General features: G+C 33.5%; 1 long non-coding RNA gene across 1 annotated transcript; it reads left to right on the top strand.

Annotated features, from left to right (window-relative positions):
- The first annotated feature begins 96 nt into the window (after positions 1–96).
- On the top strand, positions 97–16698 carry LOC126735928 (uncharacterized). Its single transcript, XR_007660551.1, has 3 exons — positions 97–260; positions 9421–9561; positions 16550–16698. It is a non-coding gene; the product is annotated as an uncharacterized LOC126735928 (long non-coding RNA).
- The last annotated feature ends 3293 nt before the right edge of the window (positions 16699–19991 follow it).

The raw sequence follows: 19991 nt of genomic DNA, 5'->3' as shown, positions 1-19991 counted from the left end.
TTGATAACATCTCATCTTAATAAAGAAATTGACCTTGCGGTTACTCCTATTTCCTTAACAATAAGGTATTTGATATTCTGTCGAAATCTTTTGATGCATCTTCTAGTATTTAAGGGAAAAATTATTTACGACTGTATTCAATCGATCCGTAGATGTACCGATGTGCTGAAGTGTAAATGAATGAAGTTCCGGTCACATATTAAATCATTGTGTAAGATTTTTTCCAGTGTTGGTTTAAAATTTAAGAAGATTAAAAGAAGGTAAGAATTTGCTATAGACATGTGTTTTTCGTTAGGTACTAATCAAAAATATTTTAAATTAAAATTACCAGCTTCTTATTCTTTTATATCAAATGTGCATAGTATGAAACATATATTTTTTTTTAAATATAAAGATTCATAGACATTTTCTGTACTATTGATTATTGGTAACTGTATATTAGGTATATAGGGGAGACTGGCCTAAAATGACATACCACTTTATTTTTGCTTATTAATTTTTTATTCTTTTAATGTAAACATACAAAATCATTAGTAATTTATAATACTAAAGGTTTATAATAAGAATATAACCTATTTTTTTTTTTAAATAAATGAATAATCCTGAGGAAAGAAATATGTAAATGTGTCATTTTACCCGAGCATACTTGGGTAAAATGACATAAGAAACTTATATAGGTACCTAAGGTCATTACAAGTTAAAACTAACAAAGTTCACATACATATTGTTTGCTTCTTTTAGAAATACCAGCACACTCACAATGTGCCCATTTCGAGCACGATTGACATCTAACCCATGTTTTCTTGGACTTGGACATAGAGTACAAACTGTTACAAGATAGGCAGGGTGGATCATCTTCGTCGTCTTCATCTTGAAACGGCTCTTCATTATCAGAGTTTTCGTCCATTGGGACAAAGTGTTCGGATGCTACTATGGCAGCCTTACGTGTTATGCGGTTTTTACTTTCTTTGGCAACTTCTTTGATTTGAATGGCTTCTTTTAAACTTTCAGTGCTTTCAACTAAATGAGTTAAATTTTTTTTGGTTCGTTTCGCGGCTTTGCGAAATTCAGCAGCTTGTTTTTCCGCTTCTCTAGCTTTAAGGGGTAAAAATAATTTGCTGACCAAAAATCAAAATGTGCTACCAAAGCTATTTATCATCAAAAACTATGCGAAATCGATAAATGATGTTACTATACATATAAGTGCTTGCTACCAAAAAATAATCGAAATAGCACCCCTCTAAGGGGTAGTTTGTATTTGTCAGTTTCTAATACAAAAGTGCTACCAAAGCTATTTACCGACAGAAACTGTTCAAACTTAATATCTGAAATCAGTATATGTATGACAGCCTGGTACCAAAAAATAATTGAAGTAGCACCTCTCTAAGAGGTAGTTTGTTCTTGACAATTATTACTAAAAATGTACTACTAAAGTAACCTACAGTCGGAAACTATTTAAACTTGGTATCTGTTATAATATGTATAAATGCTCTCTACCAGAATATCATAATAGGAGTTGCACGCCACCAGGGAATGGTTTATCTTTGACAATTTTCATTAGCTACCTAAACTATAAAACTTGCTTCCTATTTACCCTAAGGGACTATTTAATCATGATTTTTAATTTTTGTTGTTGTTGGGCATTAGAAAATTTGAAGAAGTAAAATAAACGCAATATAAACTTTCTGGTACGTAATTTATAATATATTAACATTTCCTGGTATAACATGCATTTTATTCGTTATGCGAGTATTAAAACTAACTAATTATATTTATGTATCCTGGCATGTTGAACAGATAAGTTGTTTGGGCTATTGTTGAAGACCTATGCAGTAAATATAGAGGAATACGCGTTTGAACCGTTTTCTCAAAACAGAAATTTTGCAGATACGGCACTCACTTTTACGACGGCAGAGTTGTGGTGGTACCAATGATAGCATTTCATACACAAGATGATCTCTTCAAAAATATTGGAACACTTAGCTACACCAATATGACAGAAACCGGCCACATCCTCATCCCAATAATTAACTGATACACACTGTAGAAATTGTAATGATGTCATCAGAGATTTTCCGCTTAGGTGAGGTAGTTGGTTGTTTTCCTTTATGATAATGTTTCCTTTAAAGCCTGCTGTACCTTTTTCTACTATATTTTTATCATAAGCAAAGGTACGGAAATTTGAAGTTGTAGTGTAAAATAAATCAGTCAATTGTTTTTTAATGTGAATTCTGTAATTGTATATTTCTCGAGATTGATGGTATGCTAAAACCTTGGAAGATCCGGTAATGATGTTACTGTCATATGAGTTATACTGAACAGGTATATCTGTTGGCCGGTAGAGATTCCAATTTTCGGATAAACTTATGTGCTTTTGTTGATGAACGAACTGTAGTACTTCCATGACGAAGAAAATTTCATTGCGATATACTAAATCACTTCTTATACTATTTAAGCATAGTATAGTATTGAACTTTTTCAGCACCACTATCAAAACAAAATGTTCATTTTTACAAACCGAAATTAATAAAATATCCTTCTCGTAAAGTACAAATTTTAGAAAATAATTTGCAGCAGTCTTGAAACTATTATTATCTGATTCTAAGAAATTAATTAAATATCCTTCCACTGGAAAGATATCAACCGATGCTTTTATCTTTTTCTCGTTTACTAGGTCTTTGAAGTTTACACCTCCTTCATCTTTCACAAGACATTCTAAATCCTTAGGATATATCTGTCTACCATAGATGATGCACTGTTTATTATTCTCAAATTTAAATGTTTTTGTAACATTCAAATCTGAAGCCATTTCCTCAAAATCTGACTCGTCACCGTCGCTGAGAAGAGATGTTTGCCTCTCCATCGATCGTTCTTCTGGGATGGGACTGATGGAAGAAGCTTCTCTAAATATATTCATTTTGTTCTCATAAAAACGTTTTACAAATTTTGAAGGAGTCGACGAGAAAGGAGCCAGAAAACGTTTTTTAGAAACACCCGTTGGTGTTACCGTTGGAATGAGGATGGTAGTTTCAAGAGTACTGTCTGAATTTGCATAGTTTATTTCAGCATCTTTAGCAGCTTCAACCACTGTCACCTTCTGAGGGGCTCTTTTTCTTCCTGACCTGGGGTCGTATTTTTGAAACCATTCGACTTTGATTCGCATACGAATTTAGAGGATTTCGCACGAAAAATCGATATTCGTATTTTTGACCGCTTCGTATGCGAACTTTTTCGCATACGGTGTGTCGAATGGGTATATACCATTCGAATTTCAAAGTTCGTGTGCGATTCTGCCACTCGTCTTGTTTTGATTTTAAACTAGCTTTGTTTTTTTTTAATTTGTGAGTTGGTTAAGTATTTTCGTAGTGTTTTTTTGTTGTTTATTGAAAAAAAAATAACAATAATCAAATGGCAAGATTAAACAATCTTGTGCAAAGAAACGTCGTCGATGCACTGGAAGAGACTAAAACTCTGGCAGATAGAAGGAATAGGATGTACTCTTCATTTCTTGACCCATTTGAAATGTATGCAGATGCTCAATTTAATAAATTATATAGATTAAGCAAGCCTCTTACGATCGAATGATTAAGCTTATTACGATGATGTGCTCTTTATGTGCTCCAGAGACTGTATAATCTGTCCGCTAGTTTTATCCACAAGGCTTGTGCAGTTTTAGCCGAAAAATGTTGGGTGAATTTGCCCGACTTTAATTCCGGGTGCTCTTCCATAAATGAAATTAGTTCTTTCTTTCGCTCGCTCGACACAAAACCGCAATATTTTTTATTTTTTTAATTCATTAAAAAAAAAGTCAATTCGCAAAAACCCAAGAAACGCCATGAAAAAACCTCAAAATTCCCTGATGTTTTTAAACTTACATTTTAGGTGAGGTTAAAAAATCTTTATCGTCTTCATCCCGGTTGACACGGCCTCCAATAGCACTCGATTTTGCTACGTTGCCACTACATTTCATGTTCGCATGCGAATGAAATTTCGAATGCTGTTCAAAAATGCACTTTTTAATTCGTGTGCGAATTTTGCCGCTCGACTTTGTTCGCATTCGAAGATTCTCGCATGGTTTCGAAAATACGGCCCCTGGAACAATAAACAAAGTTAAGTGTTAAGAGATAATTTCTTATCATAGGTACGTACTTGTGTCCTCTGTTCCTCTTGATGATTGTAGATAATTTTACATTTTCTGAGAATTAGTTATGTTACCAACAGACAGACGGGCTGCCTCAATGTGGTGGCAGTTTCTCTTTCCCTTGCAGGTACAAGTTTCTTGGGGAAACCAAGTCACCATATGTTTCTTATTGTTTATTGTGGAAATTACAAAAACTTGCTCTTCGGGTACGAGAGTTACGCTGCCTTGTAGAATTATCATTTTGGCAGCTGTATATTTAGTATTGAGAAACTCACTATCGTCTTCCAAAGATGGTTTTGGTATGAAATCTTTATTTTGAAAAATATATGGTATTTTATCTATGGTAGGTAGGTAAATGTTGCTTCGGAAAAACTATATCTTTTGGATCTCGATATAGATGATTAAAGTTTTCATTCAGGCAGTAGTTTCCTATATTTGAGTATGCTTTAATAGTTGCTATTTCAATTATTTTTTGGTAGCAAGAACTTATATATATAGTAACATCAGTTATCGATTCTGAATAGTTTTCGACGGTAAATAGCTTTGGTAGCCCGTTTTTATTAGAAATTGACAAATAGAAACTACCCCTTAGAGGGGTGCTATTTTAATTATTGGTTGGTAGCAAGCAGTTATATGTATAGTAACATCAGTTATCGATTTTGAATAGTTTTCGACGGTAAATAGTTTTGGTAGCACGTTTTTCTCAGAAATTGTCAAGAATAAACTACCCCTTAGAGGGGTGATACTTACTGATACAAGTTGTTTTTTGGTAGCAGGCTGTCATACTTATACTGCTATTAAATATTAAGTTTGAACAGTTTCTGTCTGTAAATAGCTTTGGTAGCACGTTTTTATTCTTGGTCAGCAAATTACACACCACCAGCTTTAAGTTCCTCTAATATTGGAAGCACTTTGGTTCCTTCTGCCTTCCGCTTTCTTGGGTTTGCTTGTATCCCGGATGCGTATTGGCATTCTCTACTACGATAGAACACAGGCCCTAAAAATTACAGCGTCGAAACGCAGTAGAAGATGCCAGACATAGTTGCCCGAAAAACGTTGGCCATTCTCTAATGCCATTGGACGCATATCTAAAATTTAAGCATCGAAGCACAGTAGAAGATGCCAGATATCTTAAATGACATAAAATTTTAACATTGGCTACTTTATTAGGCCGCAATGGTCTTTGCCGGCGTTTGGTGCGTTTGTTGCATTTGGCGGCAACGCTGTGATTTTATTTGCACGCTAGACAGGAATTAACGTGTTAGTATTTATTTATCGCTTATAAAGTGTAGAGTAGAGGGTATATAGTTATTTGTGAATTATGGAGGAAAGTGTTCGAAAATTGCTGTCAGTTTTGCAATAATACCAAAAGCAAATTAGTTCAATTTACTTTTATCCAAGATTTTAATTTTATTTGTGAGTTCCGTACTGCTTTTGATGAGAACGAAAAATATCCGTCAACATTTTGTGACAAGATAATAACGGAATTCGGAGACGTTACGAGATATTGATTATTTTAGAACTGACAATTTCGATACACGGAGTGAAGAGAGTATATTTGAAGTACTTTGCAAGAATAAAGCTGCACTAGAAGCTAAAGGTGCTAAAATTATTCTGAATTCTGAATTATTCATCCATTAATATTCGTAGTTTTAACTCCCATTATGAGGCGAACGCATTTTCAGAAATTTTTAAAAGAAATTGTATTTGTCGGGTCATGTGACCAAATGAATACATGCGTTACATTTATGTACACAACCACCAAAGTTGGTGCAGTTCCTTTAGCGTGCATACTTCATACATCGCAGAGCGAGAGTAATTACACCCTAGCATTTAACACTCTTAAAGAACATTTATCTACCAAAGGATTTGGTGGTTTAGGATACCCACTGGTCTTTATGACTGATGATAGTCCTAGTGAACGGAATGCTCTAAAATCAGTTTTTCCTTCTTCTCATTTGCTCCTCTGCTTATTTCATCTTACCCAAGCATTCTGGAGGTGGCTTTGGGCATCTAAAAATGGTATTTCAAAAGAATATAGAAGACCTATAATGAAAATGCTTCAAACTATAATTTATTCATCTTGCATTGAAGGAGCTTAATATGAATATAACAAAATGTTGAATGATGAGCGATGTAAAAAATATCCTTTGCTTTTAAGCCATGTCGCTTCTATTTGGGAAAGAAGAGTCGAATGGCGTTTATGTTTGAGGAAAGATTTTATTACAAGAGGTAATACAAACAATTACGTAGAGGCCTCTATAAGAATATGTAAAGATATTGTTCTTCAATGCTGTAAAGCATTCAATGGTTGTGCCCTTGTTGAGTTTATAGTTACTGTTTTTTAAAGTTATCATAAAAAACATTTACTCGAATTTGCTAATTCTAGACGAAGTCAACCAAAATTACTTTATTTAAAATTCTCCCAAAAAGCAAAGAACCTAAATGTTTATCAAATTGATGCACAAACATTTAGAGTTTGTTCGCCAAACGACAGCCTTCTATTTTATACGGTATACACAGATATAGCACTCTGTGATTGTCCCTTTGGCGTAGGAGGTCGATTTTGCAAGCATTTGTGTGCAGTCCAAGAATAGTTTTCATTAGTCATTGATACTTCGCCATTATTAAGCTATGATGATAGAGTTTTACTTGCAAAATTGGCCTTAGGAGATGACGCAAATGTAAATTTTTACAATGATATGGACATAACTACAGAATGCAATAAATCAATTTTAAGTACACAATATAATATGAGTATGATGGATTTAAACGAGAATGAGCAATCCGTGGAATTAGAGGAAATAGAAAATGATGATGCAAGTTCAAGCAATATTTTATGTATCCAAGAAACAGATGCTTTAAAACATAATATTATAAGAATCTTAGATATAGCTGTTAAAATCCCCACACCTGATGTAATTGAAGCTATGCTCAAAATTAACATTACACTAAATAAAGTACAGTGCGCGACAGAAGTGCAATCCTGCATTATTAATATAGCAGGCAAATTAAAAAAAGGTATGGTAGACAAATTGGGGTACAACCTACTTCTACGGTCAGACGTAAAAATCGAGATGGTTTGAAGGGTGGTTCTAAAAGAATTCATCAGGGAGACCCTCAAACGCCGAAAATAAACGAGTACCAAAAAAGAAAAGAAATCTTAAAAATACTCCAAACGCCAAAGGTCATTAATTTAAAGAGGTTAAGTATTTTTTTACTTGTAAAAATCTATTTTTAGCTTAAATTAGTTGTTTTCTTTATTTATTTAATAACAAGATTTCCAAAAACACTGTCCCTATTTACAAGATGAAAATCACTTTGTCAACAGGTCTTTCGCTACAGCATTCATTTTTATAAATAAATTGGAGTCTTAACTTTTTTGCATCCTATTGTAGTTAGGTATGATATAACATTACGCCGATTTTTGCATTTTCTATTGCAATTCGACGTCTCAAATTTTGAGATATGCGTCCAATCGCAGTAGAGAATGGCCAACGTTTTTCGGCGTACTATGTCTGGCATCTTCTACTGCATTTCGACGCTGTAATTTTTAGGCCTGCGTTCTATCGTAGTAGAGAATGCCAATAGGCATCCCGGATGAACTTGGAAGAGGGGAAATGTCTTGTGGGCGAATAACTGAAATATTGTTTATATTCAATGAATGGTTAGCCACTTGAGTATCACCATCTTGATATCTATCTGTGACCATTGCAGGGTTAAACAGATAATCAGAAAATCTTATATCTGGGTTTAGCGGCTAGATTCCTGTTTTCATACTTACTCATACTTACTCAGCATTTTGATTTGTAGCTGCTTTTCCATATGCTGCAGCAAATAACCCGCCAATCTGATATGAAGAAACAGTTCTGCCTGGATGACATTTTAGCCATTTTGTAACTTCTTGATCATAAAATGTTTTAATGGCCCAAAAAAGCACACATATAAAGGTTGCAGCCGGTGGGTGCAATGAGGTAGGAAACATATCATTTCTAATCCATTTTCTTTAGCAAATCTTGTAACCTGTCTCCTGAGCTATTCCCAATGTACTTAAGGGAGCCTCGTCGGTCAGTTGCTTTTTCCAGTTTTTTCTGGGAAAAATTAATAATGGAGGAATATATCCTCCTGCTGCGCTTATGCAAACCACAGCTCTAATATGCTGCCCCCTTTCAGCACTTGAAATTAAGCCAACTTGTTTTCGACCTTTGGTAGCAAGTATTCGGCTAGGTTTTTGGACAGTAGACAGGCCAGATTCGTCTACATTGATATGCTCTTTTTCAATTGTCTCTTGAAAAGTTCTTAAAAAATTAGCAATTTGCGGTTTATTAAAGGATTGTGCTTTAGCGGCTGAAGTAGCTTCAGGCTTTCTAAGAGATATATCGGGGTTTCTGGACCTAAATCCACGTAGCCAATCCCAACCAGCCATTTTAGTAGTTGAGTTGAACCTGTGTGCAATTCCATTTCTTTCTGCCAGTTGATACGCCAAGGAACGAACTTCATCGCATGATAAACCAAATAAACAAGATTCCAATAATTTGATATATTGAACTAGGTCCCTCTCCAACTCTACGGAAAACGTGGTTTCGTATCGACCTAGACCCTTATCAGTAGCTTTGACTCTTTTATTTTTGTCCGATGCTCGTCTTCTTAGCGTAGCCTGGGGTACGCCAAATGTTTTTTGAAGCTTTGAGCCAGCTCATTTCTCCATTTTGTACTGCCGCAATAGCTTTTTGCATCTGTAACATATCCCAAGACTGTATAATTTCCAACCATTCTAAAAAAAATAAGAAGAAACAATTCATTTTGAGAAACTTTAAAAAAATAAGGGCAAATGAATACTACGTCATTTTAGCCATATGGGTCCTATGTCATTTTAACCAACTTGCACCACAAACACATGTTCATTTATGAAAATGTTATTTATCAAAAAACAATGTTAAAATGTTGTTATTTTACCAATAAATAACATTTATACATACCTGTAATTAGGTTAGAGCGTAAAAAATTAAATACTTTAGTTAAATCTTCTGTTTTAAAACACAAACATTTTGTAGACTTGAAAAAATACAAAGCACGCCCTACGAACGTTAACGCCAAACTAATCTCGATATTTTTAATACGCGTAATATAAAGACATGCCGAGACACTGTTGACATAAAGTTATTCCGAAAAATACTGTTGCCAAGTTGGAAATTTTGTACCTATGTTGTTTTACCCTAGTATGTCATTTTAGGCCAGCCTCCCCTATCAGCAATTTATGGTAAATAATTTGTTTTCAGAAATAAATACATCGAAAAATGATTTCGTCAATCAGTCTAAGTATGTCCTTGATAATGTTGATAGGATTATACGGATGTGCGAATGCTGCCCCACAGTTTCCTCAAAGAGGGTTGGCAATAAGGGATGAACCTCCACAACCGGTAATAAATTTTTAATTTATTTATTCGTCTTTATATGTCTTTTCAAGATATGTATCAAATACTAATTTATGTACATTATATATGTGCAAACTTGTATTATGTGCAAAAGTAAAATTCGAACCCTACCATATCTTCCTGATAAATGATCTGAGGACCTGAGTTAAACATGAATCTTTTTTAGTCAAATTTATTTTTTATAACTTAATTCTATGATATAGAATTTCATATATATTATTATTATTATAGTATTTCTATACTCTCATTTTAAGAACATTCCTTCGTGTCACATGTAGGAGAAACATTCAGAGAAAAAACATAAATAATTATCGTTTAGTATCGTATAAGTGTTTTTATTTGTAAGGTTCTTAGTGTCTTCCACAAACGTGTGAATATTAGGTTAAAACGAGCCTCAAAGTTCATAAGGAAAACTTTAATATTTTATAGTAATTCCTTATTTCTTTTTATTTGAAGTTGCATTGAGTTCAATTTTAGTAAAATACAGTCCACTAATGAAATAAAAAGTTTATTTCAAAAACAGTATGAACAATTGTTGCTTTTCTGTCATGGCTGACGGATTACGCCTTGAATCTATTGCCGTATTAAATGGTATGTGGAATATTGAAGGGATACTTTTTTATACAGGGTCCTGCAACAGTACGTCGATCTTCCATACAGCCTAAAAAATTAAGGTTAAAAATTTCTAACCTCTTAAAAAATGTTGGGACCTGATAGTGCGTACTTCAAATGAAAATAAAATATTAGTTGCATTTTGGTCAACTTCTTATTTTATTTTGCTGTATAAATGCCTTATGGGGGTTTGTGTAAATTGAACTCTTATTTTATTTCTTATTTTATTAAATTCAGCATTATTATTCTCAATAATAAAAACGAAGGTTTATCCGATTATCTTTATTTTTTTGATTGACCTGGTTACTTAAGAGGAATCATTTGGTTCAGACACTTAATTTAGACACCCTTTATTTAATCCTTTACTTGGTTGGGGATTTTTCCAAAATCCACTTTACCTACTATGTAGGTATGTAGAAACCTGGACGTTTATTAGAATGACGTTTATTTCTACCTGGATGTTTACTATCATTTATTATTAAATGGAATATTAATTTGTTGAATCACAGTTGGCTGATCAAAACACATGTAATTAGTGGAAAACTGCAAAAAGGAAAATAATTAAAAAAAAAACACTTGATTTATATGTAGGTATATGCATATATTTCTTATTTGTTAATAATCGTAATTGCATTACAATGCACACTTACTATTCTATTACACAGTAAAAAATATTAAATTATAAACAATACATATTTATTTAGAGGAACTATGTACGAGTATAATTTTAAGTCTTATTCTAATCCAAAAAACATTTGTACAATAATTATTAATTTTGCAGTATTTTCAGCTTCGGGTTTTCCTTCTTATTTCCTGTTCTAGTTTCTTCTTTGGGTGTAAGTTTTGCATATTTATGCTCCCCAACAAATCCCAAATTGTCCTTCCATTGCTGACACCTTAAAATAATTTTAATTATATTTAAGAACTAATTTATTAAAATTATCAATGCTTTATTGTCAAAAAATTTATAAAAATTGTAGACAAAGCGCAAAACATACAAAAAAAGACAAAAAATATAATACAAAAACATACATAAAAAAACAGAAATATATACAAACATTAGAAAAAATAAATATAGGGACAAAACATACAAAAACATGAAAAATCTTAACAATTGAAAAATTGTTAGTGGTCAGGATTACATTAAAATTAAAATAAATAATATACACCCAAATGTGTATACTGTGTCCCAAATTGGTTGTAATTGCATGGTATCTCGGTTACTATTAAAGATAGAACCTTCCGGTTTTAACGAACCTGTGTCACTTTTGACATAAACATGGTGTTTTTTTAATGGAACACCCTGTATTTTTTTATCTCAATAAATTTGTCTATTTTTTCTTTTTAAAATGATATACAACAGTAGGTATTTAAAATATTAACAATAGTCAAAGATTAAGAAAAACAATATTTAAGACAAAAAATCGTGGCAGGCCATGAAAATCAAAACTTAAGTCGAAAAATTTTTGGTTCCCATACAGTTTGTCTGTGTTATTTATTAATGTTAGTTCATTTTTTATTATTATTTAAAAACTGTCGTAATTTAAAAATCATAATTTCGATTTATTACAATGAATGATACCATTAAAAATTTCAAAAAATCTGTTTGGTCCCCAGACCTTTTAATTTCAGATTTTTTAGATTTTAACTAGTTTGTAGATGTAGATTTTAAATTGCTGGAACTTTTATTAATAAAATAATCCTGTATTTATGGTCGTTTTTCATGACCTATACTATGGGTTTTTATAATAAAATATTATGTTTTTCGTTATTTTTGGCTATTATTAATATTTGAATTACATACTGTTCCATATCATTTTAAAGAGAAAAAATAAAAAAAATATTTAATGAGATAAAAAAAATACAGGGTGTTCCATTTAAAAAATACCAAAGTTTGGGTCATATCTCCGAGAAAAAAACTGAAATATTTTTTTTCACTACGCGACTGAACTCTACGTGAAAATATCTAATAATAGCAGTTTTTACTTTTTTTCTAACTTATACAGGGCCTGAGATATAATAAGGCCTCTAAAAGTGAAAATTTTCAACTTCACCCTGTATCTCCAAAAAAAAGATAGGTCATTTTTGTTTTCGAAATTATAAGTTGAACAGATTCACAAAAGTGACACAGATTCGTGAAAACCGGAAGTCTTTAATAGTAACCGAGGTACCATGCAATTACAACCAATTTGGGACACAGTGTACAATTAAAATTATTATTATAATAAAATGTATTTCTAATATTATTGCTTACCTTATGTCATCATTGGGAATACAAAAAAAAGAAACACTTGGGTCGTTTGAATGTTTTTTGCAAGATTCAACACAGCAGTATTGTCCGTGAGAAGCCATTACCAAACAACTACTATTAATATAAATTATATTAAAGTAAAAGTCCGTAAAACTAGCACTAAATGACAGAATATTAAATTCACAAAAACAAAAAATATTGGCACACTCGGTAAACGTCGAAAATAAACTGAACCGAGTCAACCCTATAACCACATTTCGTCGACGAACGGGTATAAATCCCCCTATCGATAATAATCGCCTATCGATAAATTCCGATAGGCGAGAGGGGCGGCGTCGGCGGTGCGGATGGTTAGTTGAAAAGGGTCGAGTGACTTGACTGTGTTAGACTGTGGTACTATAGCGCATATCTGGAAAATATTTTGAAGTATACAGGGTGCTTCAAAAAAGTAGGGTGATATAATCAGCTTTTTTTTTTAATGGAATGCCATTTTTTATTTTATTTTTAAGACTGCCTTAGGCTACGTAGTAAGCAGTATGCGCTAAATATGGCTGCTTTGTCATGCGCAGTTTGATTGCAAACTAAAAATCATTACATCTTTTAATTTCATCTTGATACTAGAAATGTTAATTCAATGTCAGTATTGGACTTAATTGGGATTCTAGCAGAATGGAGAATTACTTTGACTTAAATTGTTTCCTTCTGTCATATACAGGGTGTTCGTAGTTAGCAATCACATTTTACGAATTTCAAAGCTCCATTTCTCGCTTTTTTTTAATGGAACACCCTGTATATTTTTTAAAAAATCTAGTTTAACCGGCTAATGTCATTTTGTCATGGACTAATATATAAATTTAAAAAAATCAATATATTAGGTTAGGAAAGGATACATTTTCATTGTATTGGTTAAAAAAAAAACTATATCAAATACAGAGTATTATATAGCTTCAGTTTATATAAAATCAATTTATTTGGAAATCCCATTGATATATCTTTGCTTCTTGCACTCATGGAGTTCTTATAAGAAGTACTAGAAGGAGTAATCGGACTTCGGGATATACTGCATCTCGAAGAAAAATCAAATAATTCCCTGCAATGAGACGTCTTGGCAAAATGTACGGACCAATCAAGTTCTCCCCTACAATGCCTGCCCAAACATTCACAGAGAATTTTTGTTGGTAGCCACGGATAAATTTAGCATGAGGGTTTTCATCAGCCCAGACATGATTGTTTCTTGGGTTGAAATGTCCCTCTCGGCAAAACGTTGGTTCGTCACTAAACAAAATAGCTTGGCAAATGTCTGGGTGTTCAGCCCCTTGTTGAAGATACCAAGTGGCAAACACGAACCTATTAGCATAGTCTTGGGGCAACAGATGCTGAACCTTTTATTTTTTAAATGGATAAAGGTGGTTATCATGCAAAACTTTCCAAACCAACGTTTGACTTATCCTCAGGTGATCAGCAATTTTTCGGGTTCTTGTATTTGGATCCTCTTCAATATTGTGCAGTATTTCCTCCTTAACATTATCACGAATAGGTCTTGCACGAACTCTTATGCCTGGGTTCACCTAAAACAAAAAGTACATGTTAATTTTTTGTTTTTATTTTTTTTAAGTAGGTACTTACTTGTAATTGTCCTCTCTCACGTAGACTCCTGTCCACCTTAAAAAAAAAAATTTCTCTCTGGGACCATTCGATTGGGAAAACGTTCAGCATAAATCGCGCGAGCCAATATAGCATTTCCTCTGGATTCACCAAGGGTTAAATGCATATCTTTTTTTTTTATGGTAAACACAAGCACAAGAGGAAAGTCCTATGTCACTCTTCGAGTGGTGCTTGCGCGAAGATATTTGTGGGCATTTATCTTAAATCGCTGCAGGTTGTATGCGTCGGGAAATATGTGAGGTGGAAGCCCGCTCCACAAAGAAGATGTTCTCCAGATGAATGAGTCCCGATACAGCGACGTCCTTGGGGTAGGCAGGTGGACTAGATGTTGATGTGCCGCAACTGCTAGACGCGTCCTTCTTGCCGGAACAGCCCTGGGTGGAATCAGGCCTGCCAGCTCAGAGGAGCACTTACCGTGATAATAACGGTAGAATAAACAGAGATCAGCCACCTTTCTCCTGTGCTCCAGACTATCCAGACTCTTTGTCAGTTCTGATTTGTCGATAAGACGAATAGCTCTCTTCTGTATAGAATCTAGCAGCTTTAAACTATGCTTGGGTGCAGAGCTCCAGACATGCGAGCAATACTCGAGGGAAGGGCGTATTTGAGCCATATAAAGAGTCAGCAGCTGTTCTGGTGTATAGTGTGTAGGTTCAGTTATTAAATGTTCTTGAAGTTGAAGATACTTAAAACATTTCTAACGTTTCTTGTATTTGCATTTTCATTTAGTAAATTAATGTTTATATCACGAAGTAACAAAGCGTCATTGTTTGCCCCAGTACATTTTCTAACGTATCAAAAAAGTGACGATACTTCCAAAAGCGGGTCTATATGCAGAAAGTGCCAAACTTTGTTTACCGTTCACTTCAAACCTAATACTCATATGTTCAAACTCTGGAGAATTGACATTGTCGAATATTATTCGAAAAAACTGTAAAAATTTTTTTATATTAAATTCTCCTTGGCGTTGGAGAATTTAATATTATCCTCTATATTATCCTCTCTTACCAAATTATAGCCCGGTATATTTAAAAAAATTACTATTACAATTTGAAGACAAGTGTGTTTAAGGACCTTACGTTCAAATGACAGCAATAAATTTTTTTATCCCTATAAAATTATTATCAACCAGGATGCTACGGATGTCATCAGCTCTCAAACATTCACGTTTATCCACCCAGATCGCCATAAGCATCATCCTGCCTCCCTTGCACTGCATCAGACACCCGTAAATAATAACCACAGCGACTTATTCATCAAAAATATTATATTATATATAAAAATAATAATAATGAATTCTAAAAACTAAATCTATCACAAGTAATTAAATATGTGTAACTAATGGAGAACGGAATATGCCGTAGCCGATCGATAGTTCTATCGATCTAGAACTATCGATCGGCTACGAATATGCTCGTCATACTGCATCTCATTGAGGATTTACCGAGTGCTTCAATTATATAAAAATAACTATATATAATAAGTAAATTATAATAAGTTCTGTACCAAGGAAAAGTAAGCTATTTTGTTGCTTTTTCTAGGGATAAGCCCATTTATTTTAATAATGAAAAATAAATCTTAGACTTTTCAGCAGTTCAATGTACTTATTGTCCATTACATTTGAAAATAAACCGATTTCTTCTAAAAAAACCATTTTAATATAACTTTGTGAAACTATGATGGAAAAAGCATATGAAAATTGATTGTTCTATTTTTCATTCCATTACATGATAAATAAAATCAACACAAAAATTGAATCTTCGGGCGACCATTTTTTTGAGATCGGTCTATTTTCAACAAGCGGGCTATCCTGCTCATAATGCGATTGTGATAAAAGAGTTTTTATCAAATACTTTTCCGAACTGTCTTATTCGTAGAACTGGTGGTAATAAATGGCCTCCTAAATCTCCGGATTTGTCTACAAATGACTTATTTTTGTAACAATTTATTTTGAAATAACCAGTTTAGAGGGGTTACGAGAGAAAATTGTTGACACTGTCAATTTATTTTACCAGAAACAGTTTTGGAAGTATGAAATGTTTTTTTTTTGGTAGGTTAACTTATTGTTTAGCCAAAGTCTGCCTTTTATTTAAAAATAATTTTTAGTTAAACTCTCTATTATTTTATATTTATCAGCATAATAAACAATTTGAGACTACGATTCTATGTGGGTTGTACACTAATGTATTTAAAGCCTGCATTATAAAAATATGTAAAAAATGATCGAACTTTTGCGTAATGTTTTGCGAAATTTTATTGCTACTAATACAATTACTCCCGTCAAAGTCAGATGCTCACTAACGCGCAGGAAATAGGCTTTGTGATTTTTCGCTTTTAAACACCTCTATGCGTAATTGATTCCCCAATCTGTATATATTTCTTCACGTAATTATTAATAATCGGCACCTTACCCAATAACTATAATAATATCTTATAAAATTTCAGTATGATTTCCAATATAAAGTAGACAATCCACCATCACGGACGGTTTTTGGTCAATCAGAATCCGGGGATGCACAAGGAAGGGTAGTCGGTAGTTATTATGTACTTCTGCCAGATGGAAGACTAATGAACGTCGAATACAGTGTCGATGGTGAATCTGGATTCGTCCCCAGGATCACTTTCACCCCACAAGGAAACCCTGGAACACCTGCGTCTACTAGACTAGGATAAAATGTATATTTTGTAGCCTGTGACCGAACTTCTAATATTCTTAAAATTTCTTTAAAAAAATGTTTAAAGCCATATATACGAGTAAATGTAAATACTTATTTTGTATTATATAGTAGTCAAATAAAGTGTATATTATTTCCCTAAAAATTGTTTAAAATAAATTGATTTCGTACTTTATTAAGCTTTAAACAATACAGTAGTAAATGCAAATACTTCTATATACTACAAAGCTGTTTAAGCGTTTTATGTAAAAAATAATCAGTAATGGTAATTAAGGTGCTTCAATTCGTTAAAATATTAGTAATGTTTTTTCAAATTTTATCACGTATAGTGATAAGATTTTACATAATTTACTTATATTTAAAGTACTATTTTATAATAAAGTAACTTTTTCTTAAAAATTATCTAAAAATTAAAAGGTACCCCAGTAAAAAATTTTACATTCATATCACATATTATACACACGCCCTGTTAGATAAACTAGTTTATGCTTTTGGTGACGTCAATTCTTAGGTAGTACTATAATTATTAATATAGGGGAGAGTTCCCTTGAACTGGACATTTTTATTGGAATGGCTCTAGCGGCGAAACGATTAATTTAGGAATTGAAATATTTATATCAGCGCTTGTCAGAAAATCAGGCTTTATATTTCTACACTTAAAAGTTATAAAACGATAAGTCAAGATGTTTAAATTTTATTTTTCTTATTGTTTACCAGGTGTCCGATTCATGCACAGGTTTCTATGAAACGGACGGTTGTTCCCATGAAATGGACACTAGACGATTTTTATACGGTTTTTATAATTAACTGATTACAATACAGTATAAAAATTTTAAATATTTAACTTTCCCAGAACTTCACAAGAATTGTGAGCCCATTTCGTGCAAAGTTTGCACTGGAGCCATTCTTCTTTGCTGTTTTGATATTCACCTTGACAGATTGGACAAACCGAATTTTCCTTTTCTTCTTCTCGATCACATGAATCATCTGTATTCTTTTCCACCATTTCTTCACACAATTCTTCTAGGTTAGCAGGTATCGGAGACTCATCGTGTAGTGATATTTCCGAGGATATATCAGTATCAGAATCGTAATCATTTTTAGCAACTTTTGGTAACTTTATATTCATTTTAGTTTTCTTTGCTGATACTTTTTGAGAGCCTATATTTGTTTTTCGTTTCTTCGCCTTTTCCTCAAATGCTCTCATAAGTTCATCTTTTTTGGGAGTGTCAATTATAACAGCACTTTTTCCTTTTTTTCTTTTACTTCGGACTGATTTCCGTGGCATTGCTTTTCGATAGGGTCTAAGAACTTCAGGTGAAATTAGATTTAGTTCAGCTCGACCTTGTAATGTAATTGATCGATTTAAGTTCTCCACACTTTTAGAACAGCAAGGTTTAGAATGGTCAGAGCTAGTTGAGGGGATAAATTCCAAACAGGTGCGGTTAAACTTGGCGGTCTGCCCACAGGAATTTGAAGTGTTCAAGTTAGAAGTTGACTGAGAAACTATGTTCAATCCTCCAACTTCAGATAAATCATTGGACTTCTTGTCTTGTTCTTGGATTTCTTTGTTGCAAGGATTTTGCCTGTCGGTTACAGATGATGCCAGAAAGTCGTCTTCAGTAAATATTGATTAATTAAATGGATATATTGATGAAAAAGATTCACTATATGCAACATTAACAAATCCTGTAACTTCGTATAGACCAACGGTTTTGCCAGGATTTGAGACAAGCCAATTATTTAATGCCACTTTGTACCTTGCCTTAAAAGGGCCGTAAACTATCACATCAAGTGGTTGCATACCGTGACTGCAGTGGGGAGGGAGTGTTAAAATGATTATATTATTTTCCCTTGCAAAATCAATTACTTGTATATTCACATGAGTAATGTGGTTATCCATAATAATCAAAGCTTTATCTTCACTCGTGGGTTTAAAATGGTTAACAAAATGCTTTAGAGACTCTACAAATATTTCTTCTGTAATTCACCCAGATGGATTTGCAAACCCTTTAGACTTGATAATGTCCTTAAAATAAACCTGAGGAAACACGAATACAGGTGGCAGTGATCTGCCGGCAGCATTTATAAAAAAAAGTGTGGTGATAAGCGTTCCTCTTTCGGCAGATGCAATTTGACCAACCTGTTTGAAACCCCTTACTGCTATAACTTTTGGTGATTTTGTAACTGTCATACAACCGGTTTCATCCAGGTTCCAAATCATGTTGGCTGAAAACCCATATTTCTTGTACAACCTTTCTACTTCGGAAAAAAAGGTGCCTACGTTTGATTTATTAAAACTAGATGCTCTGCTTAAAGACGTATTTTCTGGCTGACGGAGCGACAAATCCTTATTGCGTTTCATAAACCCATGAAGCCAGTAAATTCCAGCTTTAGAATTTTTTTTTTCCATTGTGGTGGAATAGATATGTTGTTCGCCAATGCAAACTGGTATGCAAGCTCTTTTGTTTGCGTGGTGGTTAAGCCATGACACATTTTCGATGTTGTTTTAAGGTAAGAAACTAATAATTGTTCCTGTTCTGCCGAAAAAGTTTTTCTGTTTCCAATATTGCGGTTGTAAACAAATTCATTGCCAGGCGCACTTTTCGCTTTTTTTACAAGTACAGCTAATAAAGACTTTGAAATGCCGAAGTTTTTAGCTGCACTCCGAATCGACAAATCTTGGTTTACAACTGCATCTACAGCTTCACGAATTTCTTCGTTAGTCTTTCTTATTTTACCCAGAACTTTATTCCTTGTTTCCTTGAATCGGACACTCCGGTTCCCATGAATCGGACGTCCGATTCATGGATATCGTTGGAGAACCAACACAAAAATCTTTCGGATATCTTCAAAAATAGCCAGTATAAATAAATTCTTAAAACAAGTAAATATTTACTTTGCTTGCCACAAATATTTCACTGAGTGTACTAATACCAAACGATAACGCCGGCGCACCGATACTAACACCACCACGTGTTATACGGTCAACTAGTATACAGTAAGGCCCTTCGCACATTAGGCAACTAAAAAGAAACTAATTGCAAATTTAAATCGTCAATCAGTTGCTTATTAGTTGCGGCCCGTGTATTTCTATGAGCACTCGCACACAGCGCAACTAGTTGGTGACCAGTTTGAAACGCGTCGGTGATCTGTCAGCAGCAACCGGACATGCGAGTCGCTCGCGATTAGTTTCTAATGTGTTTTATGAG

The sequence above is a fragment of the Anthonomus grandis genome, chromosome 1 (assembly GCF_022605725.1).
Source record: "Anthonomus grandis grandis chromosome 1, icAntGran1.3, whole genome shotgun sequence".
NCBI lineage: Eukaryota > Metazoa > Arthropoda > Insecta > Coleoptera > Curculionidae > Anthonomus > Anthonomus grandis.
Note: the sequence above shows the minus strand (reverse complement) of the source record. Positions and strands in the feature narration are given on the sequence as shown.